The sequence below is a fragment of the Varanus komodoensis genome, unplaced genomic scaffold (assembly GCF_004798865.1).
Source record: "Varanus komodoensis strain SLA01 unplaced genomic scaffold, ASM479886v1 scaffold16, whole genome shotgun sequence".
In the NCBI taxonomy this organism is placed as follows: Eukaryota; Metazoa; Chordata; class Lepidosauria; order Squamata; family Varanidae; genus Varanus; species Varanus komodoensis.
Window position 1 is genome coordinate 16,335,270 of NW_025335468.1, and position 24,511 is coordinate 16,359,780.

The window sequence follows — 24,511 nt, forward strand, 5'->3', positions numbered from 1 at the left end:
CCTCCTGAAAGTCACATGTTAGACTGAAATGGAGAAACTGGCTCCCTGCGGTATCACTCATTCCTGCCTTGTTGCAGATGTGGGAGCTGTGCTGAGAGAGAAAAGCTTACGGCAGCTCTGCTATTTAGCCTACTCTTGTTATTGCAAGGCAGTGGTAGAGCCAGAGCTTGTGTTTGCTCCCTGCCAAAAATCACCTGCACTTCCTGACAATGCAGCAAAAGTCTGTCTATTTAAATGTCTCTCTCAGACAAAATCTTAGGCCAAATGCAGCACACAGTTGGAGCCCTTATGCTCCATTGACTCATGTGACGACTGATGATAATGATGATGATTTTTTTCACAGGAGGTAAGATTCCCATTAGAGTAGGGACTCCCTCCTGTAATGCAAACTTTTCTTTCTTACCCCCTCAGCCAAAGGTTTGGGAACGCATGGGCTGAAGCTTGGCGCTGAAGCCCCGTGCCTCCCCCTGCCCCCCACGCTGAGCCTAGTCGCCGCAGCATCCTTTCCTACACTGGGCTTTAAAAAAATACTCTGTTTGCAGGGAGTGGTTGTTAGAGATAAACGCACTTGCTCATTCTCATTCTGATACTTTTAAAAAGGCAGCATTCTTCTTCTACAACAAAAAGGAGCTTACCCCCAAGTAAGTGTGTCTAACATCAGGGCAGCAGAAGCAAGTTCACTGCATCCCTGGAGTCAGATGGTGCTCTGTGAAACTCCACATGCTTAGAGTACTACATCTCTACTCTTCTTCTTTAATCAGGGTTGCAAACAGGTGGTTGTTGCTCTAACGTGTCAGGAATGTAGACCCTGCTGCAAGGCAGAGGGCTGAGGAAAGAGAACCACTGTGTGCTTCACGGTCCCCCTAATACATACCACCATCTAACCACCCCACGCCCAATAAGACCAGACTGCTGCAAAGTGACTTGGTGACACCACTGGTAACATTCACCAGGGAAACACTGCGACATTTTTGTCATGTGTCCCTACTTCTTTGATAGTTTAAAGTTGGAGGTGAATTTTCAGAGTCCATTTCTCTTCTTTGTACCAGGAAATGAACTACTGAGGCGGAAAATTAAAAAACTCCATTTTGTCCGAAAGTCAAATTAAGAGTTTGAAAATGAGCCTCAGCACTCCTGCTGTAATATTTGTAAGCTAGAGTCGCTACATTCAAGGTTAATAATAAGTTAACACAAATGTCCATATCTCAGGTTTGCTGGAATTTCATTCTTACCTGAGTCTTCAGCTGCTTCAGTAGCTTTGAAGAATCTGTGCTTCACACAAGGCCGGCGGGGATTTCATTCAAATAATACCATAGCCTATTAGATAGCAAACTACATATGTAAGAGGCTTTGTCACAAGTACAGTGCACCTGAGCAGTCGCACCCTTGTGGACGGCTGGGAATGACTAAGTGGATCTGTTTAAGCCGTCACCCACCCATAAATAATTTTGCACTGGAAAACAAATGTGTAAGAAATACCCCACAGGAGACAAAGTGTCTGAAACTATTGACCAGTGTAAAGACCCGAGTATAACTTAGACTAAGGACTTCACTCTGACAGGTTAGTTTAAGATTCATGGTGTGGGAAGATGGAGTCCATTTTGCTCTTCTTTGCTTGGCCAACAATATTGATGCGATCAGTTGGAGGGCTAGTTAATTTATAAAGCTATTTATTATAGCTGATGTTATCTCCCCACATCAGATACATTCGTGACAGAATATGACAACTCTGACTTGAGGCACAGATCTGTGGCAGCAAGGGGCATGTTTTCCTGAGGATTATGCTCATGTGAATTAGCCCTACAAAGGGCTGCTCCATACAATGTGGGGGGGGGAGGGGGGCAACACTCAGTTCCTCTCTCTGTCTTCAGTTTAAACTTGATGACTCACACTAGAATGTGTGAAATGATTATTAATATTAATTTCATTTCTATACCGCTTCTGGCTGAAGCTCTCTGAGTGGTTTACAACAAAGTATAAAAACAGTAAAATATAATAAATGAAAACATTAACAAGGATTGTACATTACTATAAAATAGTATAAAATAACTGTAAGAGACAATAAAAACAATAAAAAGACACAGCCAAGAATAAAAGAAGGGCACCTGGCTAGTTCTGTCAGCCCCTGAATGATCCGAGAGATCTTTAAATGCCTCCACAAAGAAGGCTGTCTTAACATGGAAATTGGCAAATTGGTACCAGGGGTGCTGCATCTTTTTTCCAAAGAAGGAGGGCCATCACAGAAAAGGCCCTGCCCTTAGTTGCCACCCTCTGAGCCTCTAAAGGGGCTTGCACCCATAGAAAAGCCCCGAGGCTGAACATAGACAATTAATGGCTGCTAGGTTTGAAGCCAGTTGAGACAGTATGAAACTTTTAAGAACCCTAATGGCCCACATGAAAATTAACATTCATTAAATCATAGAATCATCAAATAGTAAAGTTGGAACAGGTCAGAGGGCCATTGGGTCCAGCCTCCTGCTCGTTGCAGGACTCCAGTTAAACCATCCCCCTCAGATGGCTGTCCAGTTGCATCTCGAATGCCTCCAGTGTGGGAGAGCCCACAACCTCCCCAGGTCATTGGCTCCGTTGTGTACTCTACTCTCTAACAGTCAGGGAATGTTTCCTGATAGCTAGCTGGAATCTGGCTTCCTGAAATATGAGTCCATTATTCTATATCCTGTACTCTGGGAAGATTGAGAAGAGAACCTGTCCTTCCTCTTTGTGACAGCCTTTCAAGTATTTGTAGAGTGCTATCATATCTCCCCTCAATCTTCTCTTTTTGAGGTTAAACAAACCCAGTTCTTTCAATCTCACTTCATAGGGCTTGTTTCCAGTTACTGGATCATTCTTGTGGCCATCATCTGAACCCTTTCCATCTTGTCTGCATCTTTCTTAAACTGTGGTGCCCAGAATTGGACACAGTACTCCAGGTGAGGCCTAACCAGTGTTGAGTAAAGGGGAACTAGTACTTCACAGGATTTGGAAGTGATACTTCTATTAATGTAGCTTATAATAGCATTTGCCCTTTTGGCAGCTACATCACATTGTTGACACATATTTAGCTTGTGTTCTACAACAATTCCAAGATCCTTACTTGCATTACTGTTGATCCAAGTATTCTCCATCTTATAGCAATGTGTTTGGTTACTTTTTCTGAGGTACAGAACTTGGCATTTGTCTCTATTGAATTTTCATTCTGCTGTTTTCAGCCCAGCATTCCAACCTATCAAGATCAGCTTGAATCTTGTTTCTTTCTTCCAGATGTTGTGCACACACGCTCCGCTGAGATTCCCAGGTGCGCACGAGAGATCCAGGGCTCTGGTGGGAACAATAGCTTATAAGAAGGGGAGTTAATATTTGTCCCGGTAGAAGCTCAGAGTTCTCACTCTGAGGATGGAGTTGTTGAGACTAGTGAAGCTCCAGGTGGTGAACCAACCCCAGGGAGCCAGTCTGAGACAGCGGAGGATCAAAGCACTTCAAGGACAAACATGGCACCCCCTATTATTCTTGATTGTGGGAAAGAAGTCGATAGGAAACAAGCTGGTGAGAGTTCCACAGGAGTTTGGGATGCTCGATCGCGCAGGTGTACTTGTAGACCGGGGCAACTGGAAATGTGATTGGAGGAGTGGTGGCAAGCGCATGTCCAGAATACACCTCCATCCAGAGACCGGCCCCAAAGGGTTCATAAGCAAAGGTTGGGGTGATGTTAGTCCGGGCAAGAGGTCAACTTTCTACCTTGGGTGTTCTTTTGGAGTTTGTGAATACTTTGTAGCTGTTTGGAATAAAGACTCTTTTAGCAATTGCTGGAGTGATTGCCTTAGTTGGGAAGGGACGTCTAGCTCATGACACCAAGATAACTATCCCACCCAGTTTTGTGTCATCTGCAAATCTGATAATCGTTCCCTGCACTTTCTCATCCAAGTCACTAATGAAAATGTTCAAACTCACTAGGCTTAAGAATGAAACCTGCAGTTCTCCACTTGTTACCTCTCCCCAGTTTAAGAAGGTGCCATTGATAAGCACTGCTTAAGTCTGATTCTGTAGCCAACTGTGGATCCTCCTGATCATTGTTCCATCTAGCCCACTTTTCGCTAGTTTGCTGATCAGGATATCATGGGGCACTTTATCAGAAGCTTCACTGAAGTCAAGATAATGTCCACAGCATTCCCACAGTCCATCAAGGAGGTAACATAATCAAAAAATGAAATCAGATTATTTATATTTATTTATTAAATACTTTCAGGGTGTTGCCATAGGCTCTCTGAACAGTGTACAACAAGAATAGTCTGACATGATTTGTTCTTGAAAAATCTGTGTTAGCTTCTAAACAACACTGCACTGTTTTTGAGCTCTTTGTAGACTGACTACTTTATAATCTGCTCCAGAATTTTCCCAGGAATTGATGTCCGACTGGTTGGTCTGTAGTTCCCACATTCATCTTCTTTTGCTTTCTTGAAGATAGCGACATTTGCCCTTTTCCAATCATCTGGCACTTCCTTTGTCCTCCATGATTTCTCAGAGATAATAGATAGTGGTTTTGAGAGTTCTTCTGCCAGCTTCTTTATGACTCTAGGATGGAGTTCACTGGGCCCTGGAGAACTGAACTCATTCAACGCAGGCAGATGATGCTTGACCATTTGCCTATCAATCTTGAGCTGCCATCCTGCTCCATCAGCTTGTACTTCCCCTTCTTCAGGGAGGTTATAAATCTTCTTCTGGGAGAAGACTGAACCAAAACAGCAATTGAGCACTTCTGCCTTTTCTCTATCATCTGTTATCATTTTGCCATCCTCTTTGATTAGTTGAACCCCCATTCTTTCCTCTGTCTTTTACTTTGGACATATCTGAAGAAGACGTTTTTGTTGCTTTTAGTATCCGCTGCTAGCCTCAGTTCATTCCTAGCTTTAGCCTTCCTGATGCCTTCCTTGCAATTTCATGCTACCAGCCTGTATTCTTTATAGGAACCCTGGCATTCCTTCCACTTCTTATACAAGTCATTTTGTTTTCAGATCATCTTTAAGCTTTTTGTGAAGCTTCTTCTGTTGTCTTCTGCTGGGAGACAAATTCTGTTGTCTTCCAGCCCTTTTCTTTGTTGGAATTGTTTGTAACTGTGTCTTTATAATCCCCTTCTTTAAAAATCCCCACGCTTCTTGGACTCCTTTTCTCATTCAGGTCACTTAGCATGGGACGTTACTTATGATCATTCTGAATTTATTAAAATTGGCTTTCTTGAAATCCAAAGTACATGTTAGGCTACATTTGGCTTTTGCTTCCTTTAAAATCAAGAATTCAAGTGTGTCGTGGTCAATTTCCCCCAGAATTCCTGTAGCTGCCACTTTGTCCACTAGGTCCTCCCTGATGATTAGTATCAAGGCAAGGATAGCTTGTTCCTCTTGTTTCTTCCTCCACTTTGTGTTGGAGGAAGTTATCAGCAACACGTTAGGAATCTTTTGGAAAGGCCATGTTTGGCAGAATTTGTCTCCCACCAGATATCAGGGAAATTGAAATCCCCCGTAACAATGACATCATGCCTCCTTGAAACACTGCCAATTTGCTTTTCAAAAATTCCATCCTCCCTGACTGGGTGGTTAGTAATAGACTCCACCACTGGGTTCTTTTTATCCTTGCTCCATTTATATTAATCCAGATGCTCTCGATGGGCCTACTAAGTTCTTATATTTCTGTGCAGAGATATGTATCTTTAACATAAAGTGTGACTCCACCTCCCTTTCCGTTCTTTCTCTTCTTCCTCAACAAGCTATATCCTTCAGTTGTTCAATTCCAGTCATGGGAGCCATCCCACCAAGTTTCAGTTATACCTATCAAGCTGTATTCATCCTGTGGGTGTGCACATTTATCTCAGCTCAATGTGGTTAGAATTTTATATTAACCAGGATGATTAAAATAAGAAGAATAAAAAACTTCACAAAATGTCACAGATGGTGGCTCAGACATGAGGTATTTTTAATGCCCATAATCCTGATGCCCAAGCACAAGGTACCATGTGACCACTGCAGACTCATCAGCTGCCGCCCACACAGCATTACAGCTGAAGATTGCAGGTGTGTTATTAGTGTCATGGAGGAGGAGGAGGATGAGGAGGAGGAGGGAAGTCACATCTTTTTCTTTGCATAAATGCTGTCATTTAAATGTGGTTTCTCCATTAAAAAGGCAACCTTAGAGTGTGGCCAAATGTGAGTGAGAGCCAGTGTGGCATTGTGATCAGAGTGCTGGATTGTGGTTTGGGAGATGTACATTTCTAGTCCTTATTTAGTTATGAAGCTCACTGGGTGACTTTGGGCAAGTCACTGACTCTAAAGCTTCTTGGTTTCCTTGCAGGAAAAAGGGAGGGTAGAAAAATGGTAAAGAAAGAGAGGCTGAGTTTCTGCACAAAAAACAAGAGCTATTGTGCTAAAAATAAAGTATTTCAGGGATGCCAAAGTCTTCCCTGGAGCAATTTTCAAGGATTAGTTGAGGTGATGACCACCACAAGACTCTCACGACTTTAGCTTGCAAACTTCCCTATGCCTGTATACGTGTTAGTCCCACTGGATTCAATGAGACTTACGTCTAGGTAAGCACTCTCACATTCCTTTATCTAGCGCATATAGTTGTATTCTGTGAGAGAATATATCTGTCAGAGAATCTAAGTTTGTATACTTTGCTCAAATTCCTATTTCCATGTTTAGTCTGTGAAAATGTAAATTAGAATGTCTGTTCCTTTCACTTGGTTATGCTGTACTTCGTCAATCAACGAAGACCTAGTTTCTCATGCGCAGTCTTTTATAAACCAATTACTCAGAGGCATCTGAAGGGACAAACTGAAAGAAATATCTGTGGAGTGATCTATCTCTTGGGTAGATTTAGTTTTCTTCTCCCAAAAGGCACTACATCTGTAGCAGGCGAATTCTGTGCCAGCTTCAATAACAAAGATTTATTTCCCTTTTTTATTTTTATTTTTTGTTTGCGGTTGCTCCTAACCTGATTAACAGAGATTCACATTGCTTGCAACCTATGACAATGGCCATCGATGCTGAGGGGCATTATGTTCGGCGCTTCCCTTCAGACCATCACTCATGGTGCCGGTACCTAATAGATTGACAGCTTTGGGGAGGCCTGAGCGACAATATTGGGCCAGAACATGAAGTGAAGATCATGAATGATGACAAGTTCCATTTATGTTCTGGAAAAAAGTCAAGCTGCTAAATGTCTTGGGACTTCATGTAGCAGCTTAAGGACCACATGATATATAGCACAGTTTGACATTCTAAATGACTGGTCCCATGATGAACTCTCATTATACGATATGCCATACTAGAGCGCAATATCACAAGGAAGTTACCAGGAATAACCTGGTTCTCCATCTGCCCATGCTTCCTTCCTGTGGAAAGTCTCTGAATTTGGCTTTTAGGCTAAGAGAATTTTCCCAGCCTTGCACAAAGCCACTCTCCTCGCACCTTCTCTGCACTCCAGGACAACCAGGGCAACATCTTGCTTCTCATTAATTGGGAAACGGAAAACTCTCTGTGCTTTTGTTACCTTCTGGTCTAGAACCTTCTCAGTCATCAAGTATGCATAATCTCATATTCAGAAACCACCTCCAGGAACTCTATCCCCTTTCCCCCCATGGATCTTTTGTTACAGTAGATACCATAGTCCTTTGCTTTCCCAAGACTACCGCCTCTTCACTTCACAACCCTCAGGAGCAATCCTGCTGGCCAACACTTTGCTTAGCATTCTTGGTATTCCTGGCTCTTTGCCCCATTGCCCTGCATTCCTGCTGAGTGGATACAGTACCATGTTCTGGGAATGCCAAATCTCTATTTTTTGTATTTAATCCAGGGGAGGCTAATGACTTAGAAGTCATCAGTGGGGCTCCTCATCCATTGCAGTGTATATGTTGAGCTTTCAAGGAGCTATCCATGGTGACAGACCTACTTTGGGGATGGAGTTCAGCACTATGGACAGCTCCTTGAAAACTCAACATAAGACACTGCACTGGATGAGGAGCTCTACTGATGTGGGAGTCACCAGCCTTCCCTGTTTTAATCAGTTGCTGAGAATTGTCTTCTTTCTCCTTTCTGCTTCAGCTCATCTCCCATCTTTTGGGATAGCCTGTAATAAGTGATTGATAAATACGTTGATGCTTCCTCTTGCTTTCTTCTGCCATCTACAGTAGGAGTCTTGAGGCACAGGACTAGTTCCTGCTAAGTGTTAATTTTCTGAACCAGCTGCATAGCTGATCAGGCAGAAGTGGAGTGAGTGATACCTGAAGAAGAAGGTTCCTCTGGCACCAAACCAAATGTCCCATTTATTAATCATCCTCAAGGAGCTTACTCCTTGGACACTGAAGACCTGTGTTAGGTACATGGTCTGATGATTGAAGGAATCAAGGCCCTTTCAGAGGTCTTCTTCTCATGGGTCACAACAACACAGGGGAGAGGTACTGCTTCACATGCTTGCCCTTCCCCCAGCATTCTCAGCTTCATCAACTCTATCCTTAATCTTCCTTTATTTGGTTTCTTACTGCATGAAGGATTTTTAGAACATCCTTCAGGTCATCTGCCCCAACATGCAAAGATCAAGACTGGATTTGGCAGGGGTGGGGTTGTTGTGGGGGATGGAGAATGCATTCCTCCTTCTCCATGTATGGCTTGAATGTGTGGAGGAAGACTTGTGAACAGCCACACTAGAACTCTACCTAATTCAGGGTATGGATTGTAGTGTGCTTGCTTGCAGGGTCCAAAATCCTCCATGTGATGGGAAAGTGGGGGCAAGCATGCTAGTTTCACCCCACTCCATCATCATCCATGTATCCCCAATGAGTTGAGGGCTCAGTGCTTGATTACTGGAGGCTCCCTGCATAATTTAGAACATGGCTAGGCAGACGGTAGATCTCCAGTTGATTTGGAATTTGGTTCCTAGAAGATGCTGCTAACATGGCAATGGCCAGGAATGCTGGGAGTTAACGTCTAAATTATTTGGAGATCTGCCTTCTACCCACTCCTGCTTTAGAATCCTGGAAAACAAGGAGGGCAGTGCTGGCGGTGGAACTAGGGTTTGGTGAGTTGGAAATTGAAAAACTTTTGGTGAAGTCCACCAGATTTCACTATGTCAGGCACAAATGATCTGGGGTGTGTATATTGCCTCTCTGAACCCATTTTAGGATGCCTGACTCTGTCCAGTTTCATAAAGACTATGCCGATTCCTACAGTGATTGCTAATAATCCAAGTGACGGGCTGGATCTAGTATAATCATCACAGCATATAATATTTATGCCTGCAGTACCTGATATGGCTGGGTAGGGATTTCCTGAAGGAACTGATGCTGTAAATGGATGGGCTTCTGCTGTCATTTTACATTATGACAAAACACGGTGAGTTCAGCAGGTTAATAAATGATAATGCTTCTTTATATGATGGATTAACAACATCATCTGAGTGCATGAATGTCACTTGTCAAGAATATGATGAGATGACTGTGACAGCAGAAAGGGAAGAACATTTGCACATGATCCCTGCCTTGCATATGCAAACACAGGCAAGATTCACGAAACAGAAAAAAGAAAAAGACCCCAGCCCTAAAAAAAAAAAAAAAATCGGGAAGAGTGAACTGATGGATTGTGTACAACCGATCTAGGTTTTGATTCAAATTCACATGGGAAGCTGACCTTTAAGTCTGAAGATTAAATAGGGCATTAGCCAATCTAACTTATTTGGTAGTTTAATTCCAGTCTGCAAGCATAAGTTTTCTGACCTTGATTCCAGAAGTTCTTCTCCTTAGAGAAGTTAGCCTGATTTCAAGAAAAATAGCTCAGCCACTGTTTCCTTAGTTTACAATATCACTGGGTCCCCCCACCTGCGCAATAGCAGAACAGAGGGCAGGTGGCTCATAAACATCCATTGCTAGTCTTATCTGACATAAAAAGTGCTGCACACCATCAGGACAACTAGGGCTGAGCAAAAACGGTGCCTGCAGAAATGTCCTCCCCATTTGCAGGTGACCACTGTGTGCGTGACCCCCATGTTTGTGCGGTTCTGCTATTTGAGCAGAAATGGGGGTGTGGAAGCTGGTGCTGCAATTCTTTCATCCTGAGTGTAACTGCCATTTCAGGAAAGCTGTTGAGGGGCTTTTGGAGGCAAAAGGGGTGCAATAAATATACAACCTCAGCAGGCATATTTTAACTTGAAGCTCTTATCAACTGTAGATAAGCCTTAGGAAAGGCACCTCAAACCTTAGAATGGGAGGAAAAACTGCACAAAAGCTGGTATGCCATCATGTGATGAGGGGGAGAATGGGGAGATGGAGAGAGGAGGCTTGGCTACTGGAGGAAACAAGAAGGCTGGATTTGGCCCTGAGATTCTGCTCCCCTGTGGTTCAGGGGAGATTGTCCATTTTAGAAGCTGTGATTTCTTTCATTCTTCTGCCATAATGTTCCAGAAAGATGCAAAGTCAAAAACAATTTGAGGGGAAAATGGTGGGCTTCTCCTTTGCCAGAGGCTGTTGAGAAAAGTTCTGCTGGCTGTGGTGGTAGCCCTAATGATCTGTAATTAAAAATAAACATGGGACCACTGTCATGGAAAGTAGGGCTGTGTGAGGAATCTGGTTCATGAGTGCGAATCTGTGCGATCCCCCGGGCTCAGCTGTGAGTGTGGCTTCTGCATGATGCTTGCCAGGCGCTGAGCCCTCCACAACCGCGGCATGAGTGGTGCTTCTTTTATTTTATTTATTTATTAATTAAAACATTTTTATGCCGCCCCATTCACTGAAGCCTCGGGGCGGCTTACAACAAGCCGTGCACGTGGTTTGCAGCTCTTGTTCGTGTTGCATGCGGCATGGAGGGCAGCTGCCAGCTGGACCACCAGCATTCTGTGAACATGAGGGAACATCCTCTCACCTCAGCTGACTTTCTAGAACAGGGCCAAGCATGAGACCAAGTCCATGAACTGAAGAGGGATGGATTCCACAGAGCTTTCTTGCCACACTAATGGCAACACTCCCCTTAAAACATTTCAGTTAATCCCCTCCTTGTAACCGTCTCATAGATTCAGGGCCCCTGTCTTGAACTATTGGCTCAATTTTAGTACTAATAGATGTTCCATGCAACCTTCTATTGCCTTAAGGCTTCTCTACACAGTTCTCTAATTATTGTGTGCTGGTGGTCCCTTAGTCACAGAAGTTTGTGGGTCCTTTTTCTTGGGCACAATCTCCATTTGAGTTTGTGACTGAACTTTCACAATGTTACCTTCTTCAGTGTTAGCAGTAAAACTCTGCAATTCTTCTGTATTCATGATTTTTGTTTTCTTAATATTCGCTGCAATCTTGCTTTTGCATGTTCTTCTTGTACTTTCATCAGGACAGTCATATCTACTGTATTTATTAAGGCTGCAGGCTTTAAAGTATTCAGTCACCTAATTCCCAGATGTTTGCAAGCTGCCAGTCACTATATTATTATTGTATCCTGGTTACAGACAACATTTAATATTCTTGTTATAGGAGAGCAAGATAGAAAGAAAGGAGAAATAAAAACAGAAGCTTGGAACCAACTGGGAAAGGACTGACGTGAAAAACAGGCTGGTAAGTACTGTGGCATTTCCTTAAAAATGCAGTGGGGCAGTTCAAAATATGAGTGTAGAGAAATTAGGAGAAAGTAAAACAAGAGGAAGACCTTGAGAAGCAACAAGCCTGCTAAGAATTGAATAACAAGTCTGGGAACAAAACCCTGTGAGGAGAGACTGAGAGAACTGGGCATGTTCAGCCTTCAGAAGAGAAGACTGAGGGCGGACATGATATCTCTCTATAAGTACCTCAAAGGCTGTCACAAAGTGGAAGGCCAAGATCTCTTCTTGCTGATACCAGAATGCAGGACACAGAATAATCAAGTAAGCTGCAAAAACCCAGGTTCACGACTAGATATCAGGAAAAGCTTCTTCACTATCAGAGTGGAACCAGTGGAGAGGTGGTGGACTCTTCCGCACTGGAGACATTCAAGAAGAAATTGGACAGCCACCTGAGCAAGATGGTGGAACTTGGTGTCCTGCAACAGCAGGGGTTTGGATCCAACAACCTTCATGGCCCCTTCCAACTCTACTATTCTGTGATTCTATGAATACAACACAGAGACACATGCTGCCTTGCCAAGCTGCACAGTTTCAGACCAATCTATGGAGGAGCTTTGCATACCTCCCTGTGTTCTTACACCCTTTCCCCTTTCCCCTGAATGTGTGACCTGCACACAGGCATGGCTGGCAGCAGGCAGAATCATGGCAATGTTGCAGAGCTGTGGAATGCCCCACACGGCTGTGCAGTTTGCCTGAAAAATCTGCATGAAAATACATTATACAGGCTGAATTGTTGGGTGGGGAAGAGCCATGATAGCTCGATGCTTGTTCTTGAGCATGCACTGGAAAATATGCCCTGAGTTACATAGGCCTGTCAACAAGTATCTCCTTGTGATGTCTGTAAAAACAGAATGACCTCAATCCAGAAATACTCATATCCACATGAAGTGCTTGCCATTCTTCCCTTGCTGAACAGATGATGGCACTACAACTCAGCTGCTGAGAGCTGTGAAGGAACATAAAATTGGCCTGGACTCTTTCTTCCAAAACAAAGGATCAGACCTCACAGAGCTGGCCATCTTCTCAGCATCTGGGGAGAAATCCTTCAATTACTGTAACAGAGTGCATGAAGAGCACGGTGCCACTGTCTGCAAGGATTTCCATATTGCTCCAGATTGCAAATAGCCAGGAGGCATCAGTGAGGTAATCTGTGCATAAACTTCTGTTTCTGCAAACATGAATCTGGTGAAACCTTAAATTGGGCCCAAGATTCTTTGTTTGAATTAGGTGCAAAATGTTGAATTCAATTCGTTCCCTAGCTAAAGCAAAACAGAAACTTTAGGATTACAGTCACAAAAAGTGAGAACTCTTCCAATTTTACTTTTATTGATCTTTTTCAAAATGCCAAGTGTTTTAATAGAATTAATTTTGGCAATGAAAGCACCTGAGTCACACCATTGGCACTTTCTCCTTAGTTTGTGCTTTACAAGGAATGCACTTTTTCAGTTGTGATCTGATTATGATGGTTCATTGTTTAATATGCTCCCGTAGCGAATTCTGACTGCCTGGCAGACATTTCTAAAAGAAGCCTGCATATAAAACTATGGAGGTTCCTGACACTGGACCTTACACTTCTAGGAGATGGGGCAGTGAGAGACATGTCAATTAATCCTTCAGTGGTTTGTAAAATGGGATGTAAAGTAGACATGCAATCTAAAAGGAAATTACATTCTCTAGTCAGAAAATTAATGACTTGTTTTTCTTGCATCTGTGTGATTCATCCAAAATTTACATCTAGAGACTCTCTCTTTTTTGTATGCAGCAATTTAAACCTTAAATTATTCATGCAATATATATATATATATATATATATATATATATATATATATATATGGGCTTGCTGGTTGCCCCATGTTTTATTCCATGAGTGTGTTCATTTGACAGGAATAATAGGAATATTGTGCTGTAATTATATTGCTACTAATAATGTTTATTTTATGCAATTGTTTGAACTGACCGAGTTTCTCTTTAATGTAGCTGTAGATTTATGAATTCCAAACAGGGATGAGGTCAGCTCTCTTTGATCTTGTCTCTAACTTGTTTCAAGGCCCTAGAAGGGGGCTGCTAATGCCTGAGGAAAAGAAAATGGTGATAGAAGTATACGAATGACTTGCCTTATTAATGCAATTTAATTTCCAGCCACAAAACCACCACTAATTATCAAGGCATAAGTAAGAAATAATAATTATGCATTTGTTTCCCCTGATAGAAAAAGACTTATTCTAACCACTGAACTAAACTGGCTCTCTATATTAGTTACATATATAGGATATCACATACTATATATTTGTTAAGATTGCACTCTCTTAGTTCTGATCTTTATGCAACCAACATTTTTCAAGATTGACAAAGAAATGTTGGTAAAAGATCAGATGGCAGGATACAGGTTTGTCAGTATAAGAATGTAGCAGAATTTGATATGTGTGTTGCAAGTTCCTGTGTAAGGCCTTCAAGGTAAACTGGTGAATACATACAGTGGTACCTTGGCTCATGAACTTAATCCATTCCACGACTCTGGTCGCAACCCATATTGGTTGTGACCCAAGTCAAATTTCCCCATAAGGTTCAATGTAAATAAGGTTAATTCGTTCTGTAACCATTTTTTTTAAATCACAAAAATTTGAAACAAAGTGACAAAGAAGAAAGTATGAGGGGTGTTCAATGTATTCTCGGTATCAGCATGAAGAAAGAGGAATAATAAATTGAAATAATTTTTATTTTTCAATGTAATCCCCCATAACTTCAATACACTTATTACATCTAGAAATTAACTTTTCAATTCCCTGTGAAAAATACCCTTCCTCCTTGTCTAAAAAATGTGTGTTAATTGCCGCCTTGAGCTCTTCATCATTGGAAAATTGCTTTCCACGAAGATCTTTGTTTAAAATTGGGAATAGGTGATAGTCACTGGGGGCCAGGTCTGGGCTATAGGGTGGGTGGTTTATTTCTTCGAAACCACAGTCTTGCACTCCAGCCTTCGAAACACGCACCGTGTGAATGGGCGCATTGTCGTGAAGAAGCAACACACCTGCGGTCAGTTTTCCCCGCCTTTTTTCTTTAATTGCTTCTCTTAAATTACGCAGGGTGGTTGCGTAAGATGCTGCATTTATGGTTTCACCCTTTTTCGTGTACTCGATCAATAAAATTCCCTTTGAGTCCCAAAACACTGTGGCCATGATTTTTCCAGCCGATGGAGTGACTTTAAATTTCTTGGAAGGGTCAGCACTGTTTTTATGCCACTGCATGGACTCCTGCTTACTTTCAGGGTCATAGTGATGAACCCAAGTTTCATCTCCAGTAACAATCCGGTCGAAAATACTCGATGTATCTTCACCACAGAGCTCTAAAAACTCCCTACAGCACTTGACTCGCACTTGTTTCTGAGGCGCCATGAGCATTCGTGGCACCCATCTTGCACAGACCTTTGAAAGGTTAAGATGGTAATGAAAAATAGTAACTATGGTACCAAAGGATAGGTTTGTCATATCCGCTATCATTTTGATTTTTATTTGGGCATCTTCCAATACAAGTTTCTCAATCTTTTTCACATTTTCTTTCGTGGTGGCAGTAACTGGCCCGCCCAAGAGAGGGTCGTCTTCAATGCTTTCTCTGCCCCTTTTAAATTCACTTGACCACTTTTGAACAGTAGATAATGAAGGTGCAGAGTCCTGGCAAATGGCCACCATCTCTTCGTGAATGATTTTTTGACTTTTTCCTCATTTCGTAAGGAACTTAATCACAGCGCGGTGCTGGATTTTCTTCAACATTGTCGCGTCAGTCATTATAGTCATCTTTCACTGAGGATTACTAGGGAACTAATGATCACACTTATTTGAAATTTTGCATGTATACCCTCAGATAGTGTCATTAGCTAATGAAATAATTAAATTACCCACATCAATAGCCAATCAACCCGATACCGAGAATACATTGAATGCCCCTCGTAACAAAGAGCAATAAAGATCACGGCCATCTCCCCTGCCCCCAAGCAAGACTGCGATTGTGCCCGTCTTCCCTGCATGAGTGTGACCATGGTCGCGGCCATAGACAGACTCGATCGCAGTCACACTTTGGCAGGGAAGACAGGCGTGATTGCGGCCACCTCCCCACCCACAAGCACGACTGTGATCGCGCCCATGCAGGGAAGACGATCGTCACCCGATGCGGAGTTCGTGACCTGAGGCAAAAATTTTCTGACATTTTATGTTCATGGTCTGATTTATTTGTGAACTGAGACATTCATGAGTCAAGGTACCACTGTATATGCACACACTTTATAGGAACTGACTAAACATGATGCTGTGCCTCCATGGTTGCCATTAGATATATTAAAAAGACCACCAAATCATGTTTCTACAAAACATACCTTTCCTAAAGCTGAGAAAAGTCAGCACAGACTTAAGGTTCCAATGGTTTATCTAGGAGACATATTCCTTTGAGAGGCTGTTTGCCTGTGGAAGTGGTGGCATTGAAGCATTAGTCCATTATCAACTGCTCTGACCATTATGTAATTCACCCAGAGCAAAGCTTCAATTTCATGAGATGTCTCAGTGTAGCAGACAGTCAACCAACGATGTAATGATCTGCTTTCTTGTCTATCCTATCATTGCACTGTTTGCTGTAGCAGTGAAAAAAACCAAGCAAGGGTTGTGAAGACAACATTGGGGGATGGTAAGGGCAGTTCTCTACTGTGTCAGTTATGCCAAAGTTATTACTGGAAGTCTTTATGGTGAATATATTCTAGTTATAGTGTTCATGCTGACTGAGAACTGGCGACCTCTTCTATTTCCTTTCATTTGTATATCACACAAGAATCAATGTTCTCTGGGCAGTTTACTAAAGTGTGTAATGCACCACAAATCTAATATAGCATCTTTAACATACAAAGTTTAAAAATAATGTTGACCAGCTAGAATAATGGTTAGAATATGACACCGGGACCCAATAAAACAACTTACAGGAAGAATCCCGGCATATGCTTGGCTGTAGAGTATTAACCTGATGTGGAAAAATATGTTAATGTTGACAAAGGACAAACATCAGTAGGGAGATCATTGCACAATTACTCATGTCTTATGTCTTTGTTTCTGATATTTTACAAAGATATTGTACTGTTTGCAATGGCCTATGGCATTCTGTGGATTGAATGTAACCAAAACACCACTATCTATGCACAAGAAGGTGGGCTTAATGGAACCCCAAGGGCTGCAGACTTTGCTTTCTGTCTGTAGCCTATATAAGCATTGTATTAATAAATAAATAAATAATGTTAAAACTTGTAGTATTAAACCAGTTACAAGCTGATTCCTCAATAGTATAAAACATGGTTTGGTAATCTGTTCAACAGTATATTCAGGTGATATAACACCGTTCATATCAGTGGTGTTTGCATTTATGGAGTGTTCTGAACACTAGATCACTCTTCCAATATAAGGATGCCCAAATGTCCAAGCTAATAACTAGACATTTAGATTTTAGTGCAGTGAAACTACTTGAAAATAGGACTCACATAGTTTAATAGCACTCACATTTATTTATTTATTTAAAACTTTTTTAGACTGTCTCTTACTGAAGTCTCAGGGTGGCTTGACAGTAAGACAAAAAGAAAATGAAACACAGTATCCAATAAAATAAAACAGAGCATTCAGGTTATTATGTATATGATGCTATTTGGCTTTAAAGTTGGATCTATAGGCTAGGCTCAAAACTCCAGCAGAGCTTACAGCTTCCACATTCAGTGATTTTAGGTTATGAATCAGCTTTACCTTAAACATATTTCAAAACTTGAACACTTTGGGAAATCTTTCATGCCTGAGCTGAAACATTGTGGTTTATAACTGTGGTGACTTGATTTTTTTATCATGAGAAAGTGCAGAAGGATGAATAGAATTGCTTCCATTACTTCAATTTAATGCTATTTTCACATCAGAACTATTTTGATTTTTAATATATGCGCTAGCAGAACAGCTAACAGTGGGTAAGACAAAGGCCAAATAATTATGCATTTTCATGTCCCGTAAACTGAATGCATTTTTGTGTCCCAGTGAACTCCATTAATTCATGAGGATGTGCCACATATTTACAGAACAATGAATCTATAATCAGTAAATACTGTGGACTAGTTGTGTCTTAAAAACAGTTTGCCATTTATGAACAATATTGTTTATAGCACAATTGTCATTCTGTTTGGGATTCCATTAATCCTGATACTTTAAGCATATATTTCACTGATATATAAATGAGAGAAGAATTAGAATGTATTTTGCACACCAAAAGGACCTGTAGAAATGATAAATTAGTATTAGTCCTTGCTATCATCATCCATCTACACTCTAGGAATAATTTTATATAGTACAGAATGAAAGCAATGAGGATTACTTTTAGGATCCTTAATTCCACTGAGTTCAATTGGATTTACTCCCAGCTATATATGTTTAGATTTCTTCAAAATACATTGACAATTGGAAATCTTGATCTTGCCTGTCTTTTGTCCTGCATCAGTTTTCTGAGAAAACCCATCTATCCGCTTTTCATTTTTTCAAGTATAAGCACAGACAATACTCCTGCTCCCCAAATTTTTTGTAGTCTCCTGCAGCCTGATGCCTTTCAAATGAGGTAGTCCAACCCATCTGGATGGCATCAGTTGCAGAATAGTGATGTAGATGACAGAGGGTCTGGCTGCAGTATCACGTGCCATGCATTTTTTTACTAACCTTCAAGGTACTCTGGAATTCTCTTTTTAAACATTTGTTATCCTTCCAAGGCAGAAACATCTCTGAAGCCATCCCGTGAGCGTCCTCAGCTACAAGGAATTTGCTGGATCACATAATGCTGGTAAAGTAGTAGGTTAGATGGTATATGATGTTTGATTGCGCTAATTTTCTATGTTACATCTTTTCATATCTGGTATTTAATTCCAACTTGCAACGCAGAACTTAGTTTCATATAATGAGGCTCTCTTCTGACAATGTATTTATCTTCACTAAATGCATTTGGGTATTGAGATGGGATTGCCCAGGTGTTCATACATTCAAATGGTCCCAACAATAGTTTTGTATGATTAGGGATCTGCTTTTGTAGTGCTCTTGATTGCATGAGAAGAACCTACCTGGGTAAATGTGCACCTACATGGACGTTATTCACCTTGCTGCATGGAGTTCAGGAATGGCAAACAGCATGTCCCCTTCAGTGAAGGGTTTTTTTTTAAATCCCTAAATCCCTAAATCACAGCAGTTAAGTGCTGTTAGGACAACGCACTTTAGATAAGGTGTGTTCCAGTTAGGGGCCAGGGGCCTCTGCTTCCTATAGCCTCAAGCTTCAGGATGGACTTGAATACTGCAGGAAAGACATTATTTGCTTCTTCCTGTTGAGGAGTTTATTTATTTGCTGCAGAAGCTCTTATGATAACCTATAAACTAAGGCTGATCAGATTAAACCATATTAAACAAGAAGATAATCCTTATTCAAAGGGAAAAAATATTGATGGATTGTAAACATCTTTACTCTGCTGTTTAAACAATAAGGAAGCCTCCCAGATTGGTTTGCCTCAATTTATCACTGTAGACAAGAACACAGAAACAGCGAGTCAGAAGGGGCACCCCAGGCCATCTAGTCTGACCCCTGGCTCTAGCCAGCTCAGCTCATGCAATCCCCAACATGGGGTTGTCCAGTCTTTCTTGAATACGCTCACTGATGGGGCCTCAACCACCTCTCTTGGAAGTCCATTCCATATCCTAGGGGTCCTGACTGTCAGGAAGTACTTCCTGACATCCTGCCTCAATCCTGATTCCTTAAGCTTTGCCCCAGTTTTGGGCGCATCAGAGTTGTGTACAGCAGTATCAACACCTCCCTGGATGTGGAAGCCACCATCCTTAAAACTGTAGACAGTTTACACAGGTGGTGATGGTGAGAGTTCTCTAGGGATGGACAGATCTGTCAATCTCATGCTCACTGAGATTATTGGATTTCCAGGCTTAAGCTCTTTCCATCCAATTTATGTGCCGTTATTTTAAAATCAGCAACTAAATTCATACTTTTGTCAGTGCATTTTCCCAAATATGTGCATGATTGTGTGGCTTTTATAAAAAGGAGCAATTCTTTGCATATATCTTTCAAACACACACATTTCCCCCAAGTACTTTCTATTGATGTTGTGGAAGGAAAGAAAAACAGCTAACACAAAGGGAACTCTTGAGTCACATTCCAGATTGCAATCCACCAGACCTTTATTAAGTGAAAGACACACTCCGGTGCTGTGGGGAGACAACCCTCTGAACAAGAAGCCCAGCAGGGTTGCTCCTCTCTTAGGTAAGACAGAAGCTTTTAATGAATGCGAACAATTACTTGGAAAAATACAAATACTGAAGTGTTAACAGATATAAGGGAAGGATATCTTTGGAGTGACAAAAAAGTCATTATCTCATGATGCATCTATATTTTTGCAGGCAGCAACTTCTCAGTAACTTTTCTGTCACCTTTCCAAATAGAACCATTTCGTATCCCTCCCGTCATGATGAGGTCTAATACATTTCAGGCTTTAGCATGATTACATTACTGCATTCATCTGTATCTCACTGATCAAGCATGAAAGCAAGAATAGCAAGAGAACTCAAGTCTTTCACAACACAGAACAATTTTGTACACACTGATATGTACAAACTATATTTGTTGCACACATTTGACCAATAGGCATTTTTGTGTGTTTTTCTCCAGACAAATGGTGTCTCCAAGTTTCAGAAAATACAGATTTGGGTGTGCAAGACAGCCTGTGTGAAGTTGAGGCTGCTCATATTTTTTTCTTACTATAACACTTGTTCAATAGCGATTTGCTTTTTTAATGTATTCATTTTCCCCATATGCTAAAAGAAATATTTCTCGTATTGACATGAGGGAGTATTCTTCCTTCATAAACGTTTCAACTGCTTTATTAAGACTTATACTCTTCTCACCTTGCTGCATGATTTTTTAAAATATAATTTAAGAGCTTTTTTCTGCTAGGGAATACAGAATAGAAGATGGATTAAGTAAAACTGATAACTGGGACCTCACTTATAATCAATCATTCCAAATGATTTTATATACTCACCTCCTGGCCATTGGCACACTTTTAATAGCCCCAGAGGTAGGAATGAGAAAGCCATCTTGCAGCATATGGTGGCAGAACTTAGAATCCAGCAACTGAAGATTCCTAGGAGATGTTGCCCACAAAACTCTTTGAAACAAAGGAGAGACGTCCATTCTGTTTGAAGGTGTTCTGCAGATGTTCTTTGTGAATTGTTGAAACGTGCTCATAGGACTTTGAAAGCAGGTTTCTCTTTATTTCTCTTTCAGAGCTGATGTACACACTTCAAATCACATGCACAACTGCAAGGAACCTGACCTAATCTCACACCGCTGAACTTGTATGCAAACAGAAATTGAGGGATCTGTTGAAAATGGCCTTTTCTTTGTATTTTGCAGTGGAGTTTTCTAATAAAAAAGCCATAAGATGTGTAGCAAATTATTTCATTCCAGTACTGCCAGTAGCCAAAGTTGCTTGGGAAATTCACAACAGTTTATAAAAACAGAAATCACATGCTTAAAATTATATTTTACCAGTATACAAAATCTTAACAATCGCACAGCTGAAGCATTTTTAAAATACAAAAGTTACCTGTTAAATGCTATTAGATGCCTGAAAAATACCCCAAACACCTGGTTGTTTTAGGTCACAGTCATTTAGGGCATCTAGCTGGGGGGCGGGGTTACCTCTTTTTCATGACTGGAAAATACATTGGGGATGCGATCAAGTGTCCTTTGCCTTAAAGGCACACACACCTCTCAACATGGAGACTTGGCTGCATCCACTGCAGGGCACAAGGTGTAGCACAGGTGAGCTCTGCTGCCCCATGCCTCAAGCCCAGCTTTGCATTAAGGTGGCTGCCCTGGGCTATGTAGGAGGAGCGGGTAAGGAGGCTGGGGTGCTGCTTAGAGATGGCATGAGCCAGTGATCCCAGCCTCCTCCCCGCCCTGGCCGCCCTCCTGGCTTGCCGCTCCAGCTCTCTCTAAGTTCACTTCCAGCTTCAGAGATGTCGCCATCACAGTTCTGTCCAAGCCGGGCTCCGTGACATGGGACCTTGGACCTGGGTCCCTGAATAATCCACAGAACACGCCATAGGAATGGACTTCCACCCATGCTGCTTCATTGGAGGAGTTGGTCACCTTTGGATATTCAGTTTTGTTTGATTGTATGCTCCAATATAATTACCCATCTTGCCTATTCGATGAGAAGCTGATGGTGAGAATGCCCTGTTAGCTTTTTCTTTTCCACCAAGTTTGTATTTCCACCATTGTATCTGTGTTCTCCTTTCAACCAAATGCTCCAACTCCCCTGTTTTGGCTTGGAGGCTTCCAACACTAGCGCATCCACACACGTACATGGTGTCCAATCCCAAATGTTTCTAACAGGCTCCTTTGCTCCTACAGCCCTTTGCCCTCCTTGGCCACTCATTGCCCAGTTCCACCCCATTTCTAGTTGGGATCCCATTCTCCCCCCCTCACCCCCCCCAATCCTTTTGCTGTTATCTTCCTCTGTGTACCATACCTGGAGTCTGGCTTACTAAGAGGGGGAAAGAGGGAAAGGACAGAGTGTTAACGCAGGTTATTTCCAATGAACATATCTTGGCCTTAAGATAATTGGAGGGAGGGTTTAGTCTAATTAAAGCCACACAGTGGAGCAGTTTACAGTTACTACCATTCAAGTATGGACTTAATGGTGAGCTACTGAGGTTTTGCTGTGGCTCAAGAAAATACTAAAGGCTGCCTCTGAATAGGATGTACTGGCTGAAATCAAAATGGTGTTTCTTAAAGGCTGAAGATATATCTTTTTAAAATTTAACTTGCTACAGTTTCAAGAGATGCTTACTTACGTTGTTCCATTATACAAACTCTTTTTCTCTTGATAGTCCTAATGAGCTCTTATGTGTTTCTTTTATCACATCCTCCCAGTGTTAATTCTTTTCTAGGTTACAAAAAACATTTTTGTCTCCCCTAGGCTTGGCTCTCCTTTTGCTTTCTGGCTCCTTTCCCTAGTGAAACTTGAAAGACCACGAAAGCTTGCCAGATGCACATTTGGTAGTTCTTGCTATCTTTGGTAGTTCTTGCTATATCAAAGTTAATATCTTTGAAAAAGTCTTCCAATTAATTTCCATCCTTAAGTTCTTGCTTGCAGTAGGATTATTAAAAGTAGCAATCAAAAATACCAAACTGGCAAGTGATTCCTCCAAACAGAGAAGAGTGTAAAAGGCAAGGGTCAGGTATATATGAATTAAAAATTTAACATGCTCCATCACTGACAATTTGAAAAGGTAGCACTGGATCACAGATGTGATAATGAAGGGTGTGTTGCTGACCAGCAGAGTCCAGGCCAGCAAGGATCCAGTACCAGCGTTTCTTATTAGAAGGGATGCTCAGGTCTTCTGCCACCCTCCCTCCCTCTCCATGGCCAGACTTACTGTTTGTTCCAAGTTTCACTGTAATTTGCACCACAGTTGGAGGGAGATGAATTTTCCCAGCAACAATATATATTTTTCCTGGCCCAATGCAAAGTAGTTGGTCCTGAATAAGCAAATAACACATATTTGTTTTATGAAAGGGCTTTTCCTGGCAGAAGGGGAAACTGTTAGAACTGCATTAGAGGTATGAATCAAAACAGCTGCCTGAAATTCTGGGCTTTCTTTGTGACTTGGCTGTGATGAGCACCTGCACTTCAACATTTACCACTACACCACTGCCAGTGTCAGGGAATGGATATCGCCATCTTACTCATCACTCTAGAATACTGACCTTTAAAAAAATTACATCTGTATTCAGCATTTCTTCCTCTTGTGGGGACTTCCAGGTGGCTTACAAGATTCTCATTCTATCCTAAGAACAATGACCCAATGAAGCAGATTAGGCTAAGTCTCTGTGACTGGCCCAAAATCACTCTGTTATGCCAGGTTAATCTTGGGGAGAAATACATCTCCAAAAGAGACGTGCGCTCTCCAGGTTGCCTTGAAAGGTTTGGGCACTTTTGCTGGGGTTTAATGTGCACAGCCAGAGAGAACAAGCTTTTTGCTTTGCATTCATGCAAACACGCACAACACTTAGAAAGAAAAAGAAAGTTTATTCAGCAGAAAGTATAGAGCGGACACAAGCTTCTAACCTGTTATTGTCTATATTCCTGTTGCTTTCCAGTCTTACTGTATATTTCTAAAGAGATGAAAAATTTCCTGCCTAAATGGGGGGTGGCGGGGGGGGTGGTCCTTTACCTGTCCTGCAGGGTGGACTTTTGATAGCAATCTTATGTGTGGGCAGGAAAGGTGCAAGGCGCTGGGGGCAGACCAGTGTTTAGACCTTGCCTCTTTCTTCCCGCTATGTTCAGATCATGTCTGATTCCCTTCAGTGTCTGATCTTTAGACTTCATTACTCCCTGTCCGGGTGTCTACGGGAAAGATGAGTTCCCAGACTTATGCTAGTTGTTGGAAGGGTGCTTGATTGCTTCTTGATGATCTTAACTATTGTTTCCTTGGATGAGAGGTGAGTTCTTTTTTTGCTAGGTGCCATGGATGAGGTAATTTCTCGTAAGTCTCAGGACAATGGGTCATCCTCCTTGCATGGCTGTTTTGCTTAATCTTTTTCGGGAGGAAAATGGCTGACCTTTTCTGTACAAGAATTCCAGCATTCATTCTTATCTTTCTGACTAGCCCAGGAAACTAGGACCTTCTTCCTGAATTCAATGCTACCCAACATGGTCCATGATCTAAATGCCCATTCTGGCTTGGGAGCTTATTGTTATGGAACTAATACTGATATATCCACACATTACAAACCAACGAGCTTCATGGCTTAGAGAACCCAGATCTCCCAA